Source organism: Pristiophorus japonicus, chromosome 5 (assembly GCF_044704955.1).
Source record: "Pristiophorus japonicus isolate sPriJap1 chromosome 5, sPriJap1.hap1, whole genome shotgun sequence".
NCBI lineage: Eukaryota > Metazoa > Chordata > Chondrichthyes > Pristiophoridae > Pristiophorus > Pristiophorus japonicus.
This window is the reverse complement of record NC_091981.1, coordinates 34,413,553-34,421,818: the sequence shown is the minus strand read 5'-3', so window position 1 is coordinate 34,421,818 and position 8,266 is coordinate 34,413,553. Positions and strand designations below refer to the sequence as shown.

Below are 8,266 nucleotides of genomic sequence, written 5' to 3'. Positions count from 1 at the left end.
TTCCCTGCAAGCTTCTTCTCGTACTCCATTTTCCCTGCCCCAATCAAACCCTTTGTCCTCCTCTGCTGAGTTCTAAATTTCTCTCAGTCTCTGGGTTCGCTGCTATTTCTGGCCAATTTGTATGCCACTTCCTTGGCTTTAATACTATCCCTGATTTCCCTTGATAGCCACGGTTGACCCACCTTCGCTTTTTTATTTTTACGCCAGACAGGAATGTACAATTGTTGTAGTTCATCCATGCGGTCTCTAAATGTCTGCCATTGCCCATCCACAGTCAACCCCTCAAGTATCATTCACCAATCAATCCTAGCCAATTCACGCCTCATACCTTCAAAGTTACCCTTCTTTAAGTTCTGGACCATGGTCTCTGAATTAACTGTTTCATTCTCCATCCTAATGCAGAATTCCACCATATTATGGTCACTCTTCCCCAAGGGGCCTCGCACAACGAGATTGCTAATTAATCCTCTCCCATTACACAACACCCAGTCTAAGATGGCCTCTCCCCTAGTTGGTTCCTCGACATATTGGTCTAGAAAACCATCCCTTATGCACTCCAGGAAATCCTCCTCCACCGTATTGCTTCCAGTTTGGTTAGCCCAATCTATGTGCATATTAAAGTCACCCATTATAACTGCTGCACCCTTATTGCATGCACCCATAATTTCTTGTTTGATGCCCTCCCCAACATCACCACTACTGTTTGGAGGTCTGTACACAACTCCCACTAACATTTTTTGCCCTTTGGTGTTCTGGCAGTACTGCAGAGCTTTGATCTGATCCGTTGATTGTGGGGTCGCTTAGCTCTGTTTATAGCATGCTGTTTCCGCTGCTTTTAATGCATTTAGTTCTGTGTTGCAGCTACTCCTGGTTGGTACCTCATTTTTAGGTACCTGGTGCTGCTCCTGGTATGCTTTTCTGCACTCCTGATTGGTCCCCTAGCTTGATGGAAATGGTAGAGTGAGGGATATGCCGGGCTTTGAGGTTACAGATTGTGGTGGAATATAATTCTGCTGCTTCTGATGGCCCACAGTGCCTCATGGATGCCCAGTTTTGAGCTGCTAGGTCTGTTCTGAATCTATCCCATTTAGCACAACACAACACAATGGAGGGTGCCTTCAGTGTAAAGACAGGACTCCGTCTCCACAATCACTGTGCGGTATCTCTGCTACCAATACTGTCATGGACAGATGCATCTGCGATCGGTAGATTGGTGAGGACGAGGTCAAGTAGGTTTTTCCCTCATGTTGGTTCTCTCAGCACTTGCTGCAAACCCAGTCTGGCAGCGATGTCCTTCAGATCTCACCCAGAGTACATTCTGTGCCCTTGCTACCCTCATTGCTGCTTCCAAGTGGTGCTCAACATGGAGGTGTACTGATTCATCAGCTGAGGGTGTGCGGTAGGTGGTAATCAGGAGGTTTCCTTGCCGATGCTTTACCTGAAGCCATGATAGTTCATGGGGTTTGGAGTCAATGTTGAGGACTACCAGGGTCACTCGCTCCTGACTGCCTACCAATGTACTGCCACCCCTGGTGGGTCTGTCCTGCCGGTGGGACAGGACATACCCAGGGATGGTGATGGAGTCTGGGACATTGGATGAAAGGTATGAGTATGACTATGTCAGCCTGTTGCTTGACTAGTCTGTGGGACAGCTCTCCCAATTTTGGTACAAGTCCCCAGATGTTGGTGCGAAGGAATTTGCAGGGTCGACTGGGCTAGGTGTGCCATTGTCGTGTCCGTAGCCTGTGCCAAGGTCGATGCCGGGTGGTCCGTACAGTTTTATTTATTTATTTTTTTTTATTTTTATTTTTTTTATTTTTTATAAATTCGTAGCCAATCGTTTCCAATTCTTTGTCAAGTCACAAACGCCAGAGGTCACCCTGCACCAGTCAAGGATCACTCTGCGCCAATGCTCTTAGCCAAAAGGCCTAGAGCCACTGCACCGTTCCTGGAAGTACTGCAATACCAGGTTCGTGCCATGGAGGTGGATGGGTCAGGTCCCCCACACACCTCCGTGGAGGTGGATGGGTCAAGCCATCCCACCCACCTCCTGTTTACAAAAATGTAAGCATATACCTTCCTGACCAGGGAGAAACCACCCGGAGGTCATGGTGGCTGGTCAGGTTAGTTATGCAGATCTTAGCCAAAAGGCCGAGAAGCGTACAGTTTTATTCTTATTGTTTCTTGTAGCGGTTTCTTATAACTGCGTGGCTTGCTAAGCCATTTCAGAGGGCAGTTAAGTGTCAACCACATTGCTGTGGGTCTGGAGTCACATATAGGCCAGACCCCGTAAGGGCGACAGATTTCCTTCCCTAAAGGACATTAGTGAACCAGATGGGGTTTTACGACAATCGGTAGTTTCATCGTCACCATTACTGATACTAGCTTTTTATTCCAGGTTTATTTAATTAACTGAATTTAAATTCCACAGCTGCAGTGGTGGGATTTGAACTCATGTCTCCAGATTGTGGCTGCAATAAATTAGTGTTTCTAAACAAGAGCAGCAATCAGGAGAAGAAGCTAATGGCCCAGTTAATATGTGTCACAGCCCAGCAAGGTTACCTTGAGCCAGAGGGAGTAAAGGCAATGGTGCAATTCCTCATTCAACAGTGTGCTGCACCCGTTGATTCAGGGACCCTGATGCTTGTCGGTGCCAGAGACAGCTTTTTCTATCGCTGTCCAATCAGCATTGTGAACAGCTAGCGGGTATTTAAAGGCCCCCTGTGGCCACCACCATTGTTTCCGGGTTGAGGCCTTCTACTTTTTGCGTGAAATTCCACCTTCAGCGATTACTGGGCCTCAGTTTGTGCAGCCTGCAATACTAACCCTTGCTGGAATATCTCGCATTGGCAGAGTAGCCCCACTGCCTGTGAGTAATGGGCTCAGTCCTGGTAATGGACCGCCTCTTGCACATTATGTTCAGCAGAATGGTTCGTGGAAGGAAGCGGCGCCGACAAATACAGATGCAGAGGTAGAGAGAGGGATATGGAGAGGAGAGGGCAACAGCAGCAGCAGGATGTAGAGGGTCAGGAGAAGCATGACCAGGAGGTCAACGGGGATGAGGAAGGTGGCAGAGCCAAGACACAGACACAGATATGGTGGCAGAAGGCCGTATGCTGCAAGGGCCGTCCAACAACAGGTTTCCTATGTCGACCTCACTGATGACCAATCTCTGCAGAGATTGCGATTCAGGAAAGACGTGTTGAGGGAGCTGTGCCATCTCTTGCAGCCAGACCTGGAGCCTCGAACAAGGGTGAGGACGGCTCTATCAGTGGCATCCAAGGTCACTATCACCCTGACTTTCTACGCCACTGTATCTTTCCAAGGAGCCACAGCAGACATCGCCAACCTCTCCCAGTTTGCCATACATTGCTCTATCCGTCAGAGGAGGAGGGACTACATCTCATTTCCAATGACCAGAGAGAAGCAGTTGGAGCAGTCAACTGGCATCTTCAGGATAGCGGGCTCCCCCAGGGTTCAGGGCACCATAGATTGTACCCACATTGCACTGAGGGCACCGCTGAACAATCCAGAGACCTTCTGAAAATGGAAGGGATACCACTCACTCAATGTGCAATTGGTGTACGACCACAAATGGCAAATCATAGCCGTTGATGCCTGCTATCCTGGCAACAGCCACAATGCCTTCATCCTGCGCCAGGCCCATGTGCCAGCTCTGTTTCAGACCCCAAATGAAGGTCGTGGCTGGCTGCTCGGAGACAAGGGCTATTCGCTATCCACCTGGTTCATGACTCCCCTCCGCAACCCCACCACACCTGCCCAGCACTCCGCCACCAGGAGCATCATTGAGCAGACCATCGGAATCATGAAACAGTGGTTCTGCTGCCTTGACCGCTCAGGGGGAGTGCTGCACTACTCATCTGACCGGGTGTCCTATTCGTCGTCGTCTGCTGCGTGCTTCACAACCTGGCAATCATGAATGCACAGCGATTGGGCGATGACGTAGCTGTACCACCTGAGGAAGAGGAGGAGGAGCAGGAGGAAGAGGAGGAGCCAGAAGAGCAGAAGGAGGAGGAGGAGCTGGAGGAGGAGCAGGAGAAGGAGGAGCCAGAGGAGGAGCAGGAGGAGGAGGAGCTGGAGGAGCAGCAGGAGGAGTAGTAGTAGTAGGAGGAGCAGGAGGAGGAGGAGGCGCAGGAGGACAAGCTGGAGGAGGGAGGAGGAGAGCAGTAGGAGGAGCAGGAGGAGGAATGGCAAGAGGCGGCACAGGAGGAGGAGGAGCATGAGGGAGAGGAGGAGCCGGAGGAGGAGGAGCAATGGCAGGAGGAGGAGGAGGAGTTAGAGGCGCAGGAGGAGAAGGAGGAGGAGGAGGAGGAGGAGCTGAAGGAGGAGGAGGTGACGGAGGAGGAAGAGGAGGAGGAGCAGGAGGAGGAGGAGGAGGAGGAGGAGGAGGAGGAGGAGGAGGAGGAGGAGGAGGAGGAGGAGGAGGTGCAGGAGAAGGAGCCGCAGGAGCAGCCGCAGGAGCAGCAGGAGGAGGAGGAGGAGGAGTAGGAGGAGGATGAGGAGGAGGAGGAGGCGCCGGAGGAGAAGGAGGAGCAGGAGGAGGAACAGGAGGAGGAATGGCAGGAGGAGGAGCCAGAGGAGGTGCAGGAGGAGGAGGAGGAAGAGCAGGAGGGGGAGGAGGAGCCGAAGGAGGAGGAGGAGGATGAGGAGCCGGAGGAGGAGGAAGAGGAGGAGGAGGAGGAGGAGGAGGTGCAGGAGGAGGAGCCACAGGAGCAGCCGCAGGAGCAGCAGGAGGAGGAGGAGGAGGAGTAGGAGGAGGATGAGGAGGAGGAGGAGGCGCCGGAGGAGAAGGAGGAGCAGGAGGAGGAGGAGGAGGAGGAGGAGTAGGAGGAGCAGGAGGAGGAGGAGGAGCAGGAGGAGAAGGAGGAGCAGGAGGAGGAGGAGGAGGAGGAGGAGGAGGCGCCGGAGGAGGAGGAGGAGCAGGAGGAGAAGGAGGAGCAGGAGGAGGAGGAGGAGGAGGAGTAGGTGCGGGAGGAGGAGCAGGAGGAGGAGGAGGAGGTACATTCAGTGGTCAAGTGTTACAGTACATACATTAACATACATTAAAACACTCCCCCCTAAGTCTTGTGCCACAGGCTTTTGCACTGTGTTCTCTGCCCTCAACTTGAGTGCCCAAAGCACTTTTTTTTTGCTTGGGAATGGCTCTCTCTCTCTCCCTATGCACCCCCAGGTCCTTATTGGCATGACATTAGGAAATGGTCGGCAGTGGATGGTTGGAGGTTGTAGTGAGGGTTGTGTGGGTTCTGGGTGTGATCCATGTGTTCATGGCTACATACATTCATTCCCCTCCCCCTCCTCCCCCTTACATAGACCGTGTGTGTGGCTCAATACCTGCATTGGCATATATGTAGAGTGAGTAAAGAATCTGGTTGGTTGTCACTGTTTTTGAGTTCAGCAGTGGTGGAGCAAATACATGTTATTGGTAAGGTACATACATGATACTGTTTGGGTGGGTGAGGATGTTTAGTGGTGGGCTGAGCCACAGGGTGGTATGGCTTTCCTGTTCTCCATTTGAGGGCTGCAGGGTCACCCTGCTGCCCCTCATGGTGGTGGAAGTCTGGTCATCCCAGGTCCCACCAGGAAAGCTGGAGGGTACTGGCCTCTTGCTCCCGGTGCTGGTCCTGGTGGCCAGGGGGGTAGAGCCGATCAGGGGCAGGTTGCCAGTGGTGGTGGCTGTGCTGTCCATTGATCGCTGGCCCTGCAGTGGGTAGGCTCCCACTGTGTGTGTGTGTGTGCACCCTCCCTGGAGCATCACATTGGTCCCGGAGGTGCAGGCTACATGATCAGGTAGCCTGCTGGACCTGGGTGTCTCCCACGGGGGTTCCCTTTGGCATTGTAGGCATACATGTAGAACCCGGCATCATTTCTCATTTTATCATTAGCATTCATGATACATTGGCTCTGACCGCAATGAGCTGACTCGACATTGTTATTTGTCTTTACACTTTCACATTTGTCCATTACAACACTTTCCTGTGTACTATCAGTATCTCTGTGCAAGTTTACATTTGGATACCTGCCTTTGTTAGTTACATTTGTCCCATTAGCATTACCAGCATTACTGTTTGACAGTACAAATTTGTCACTTTAATCACTTTTTTGAGTACGATCAGCATTTCCGTGCAAGATTACATTTGGATACCTGCCTTTGTTAGTTACATTTTTCTCATTAGCATTACCGGCATCACTGTTGGACAGTACATTTATATACATACATTCATTGATTACACCTTTATCATTAGTGTCACCGGCATCATTGTACCAAGAGTGGAACTGTCCCTTTAATTGTTTTGGGTTGCCGGTCTCCTTTAAGAGGGCCTTGCAATCTTTACCCCAGTTCGGTTCACTGCTTGGCATCACGCGTTGCTCCGTGAATGCTGCCCCTCGTGGTCTGGTCGCGGCCATCTTGATTTCAGGTGCTTCACTTCGTGGTGCGGGCGCCATCTTTCTCTCCACGAGGTAGGCTGCGGTGATCCTTTTCTGCCCAGGTTCTGCAATCGAAGCCGGGAATCTATCTTCTGCGCCAATCTTCTTCCCTCGGAGTCCTGCCACTGGAGCCCAGAAGGTGAAGTCTGGTCGTTCAGGTTGGATCATCTCGCCGTTGAATTGTCATGTCGTTGCCTCGCAGTCAAGCTGGACGGTAGGTTTTCCAGGTGCTGCGATGGATCCAAGTTTGGGGTTGCATAGGACGTCGATCGCCGGGGCCCAGAGGCTTACCCCGCTCCAGCAGATTTGAATTTGCTTCATCCATCTTCTTCCCAGCAGCGTTGTCCATTACAGGCAACGATCCACAAAGGAAGCTTGTGCATCGTGCCGCCATGGGACACCTGGACATCCACGCTGCCAACGACTGAGATGGTGTATTTTGTGTAAGTGAGCAGCTTCCCCTGGATTGGGGATATTTTGGGTCATTTGTCGGGATTGTCCCAGTGTTTCTCGAAGGCCTAGTGTTACAGTACATACATTAACATACATAACAGAGCCGGAGGAGGAGCAGGAGGAGCCGGAGGAGGAGGAGGAAGAGGAGGAGGAGGAGGAGCAGGAGGAGGAGCAGGAGCAGGAACAGGAGGAGATATAGGAGGAGGAAGAGGAGGAGGAGAAGCTGGAGGAGAAGGTGCAGGAGCAGGATCCGCTGGAGGAGGTGCAGTAGGACGTGCGCTGGAGGAGGAGGAGGTGCAGTAGCAGGAGGAGGATGAGGAGCAGGAGGTGGAATGGCAGGAGGAGGAGGAGGAGGTGGAGGAGCAGGAGGAGAAGGAGGCGCAGGAGAGGGAGGAGGAGCCGGAGGGGCAGCAGGATGATGAGGAGCATAAGGAGTTGGAGCAGGAGGAGGAGCCGGAGGATGAGTAGGCACTGGAGGAGGAAGAGGAGGAGGAGCAGGAGGAGGATGAGGAGCAGGAGGAGGAGGAGCTGAAGGAGGAGGCACAGGAGGAGGAGGAAGAGGAGGAGCAGGAGGGGGAGTAGGCACCAGAGGAGGAAGAGGAGGAGGAGCAGGAGGAGGATGAGGAGCAGGAGGAGGAGGAGCTGAAGGAGGAGGCACAGGAGGAGGAGGAAGAGGAGGAGCAGGAGGGGGAGTAGGCACCAGAGGAGGAAGAGGAGGAGGAGCAGGAGGAGGATGAGGAGCAGGAGGAGGAGGAGCTGAAGGAGGAGGCACAGGAGGAGGAGGAAGAGAAGGAGCAGGAGGAGGAGTAGGCACCGGAGGAGGAAGAGTAGGAGGAGCAGGAGGAGGAGGACAGAGCAGGAGGAAGAGGAGGAGGAGCAGGAAGAGCTGGAGGATGAGTAGGCGCCGGAGGAGCAAGAGGCGAACGAGCAGGAGGATGAGGAGGAGGAGCAGAAGGAGGCGGAGCTGAAGGAGGAGGCACAGGACAAAGAGGAGGATGAGCAGGAGGAGGAGGAGGTGCACATACATTAACATACATAACAACACTCCCCCTAAGTCTTGTGCCACAGGCTTTTGCACTGTGTTCTTTGACCCTCGACTTGAGTGCCCAAAGCACTTTGTCTTTGCTTGGGAATGGCTCTCTCCCTGTGGACCCCCATGTCCTTATTGCCATGACATTGGGAAGTGGTCGGCAGTGGACGGTTGGAAGTTGTATTGAGGGTTGTGTGGGTTCTGGGTGTGATCTATGTGTTAATGGCAAGGTACATCCATTCCCCCCCGCCCCTCCTCCTCCATACATAGAGCATGTGTGTGGCTCAACACCTGCATTGACATACATGTAGAGTGAGTAAGGAATCTGGTTGGTTA

The 8,266-nt window shown here is 52.8% G+C and overlaps 1 pseudogene; it reads right to left on the bottom strand.

Annotated features, from left to right (window-relative positions):
* Nucleotides 1-1,932: 1,932 nt before the first annotated feature.
* Nucleotides 1,933-2,163, bottom strand: LOC139264928 (U2 spliceosomal RNA; annotated as a pseudogene).
* Nucleotides 2,164-8,266: the final 6,103 nt, after the last annotated feature.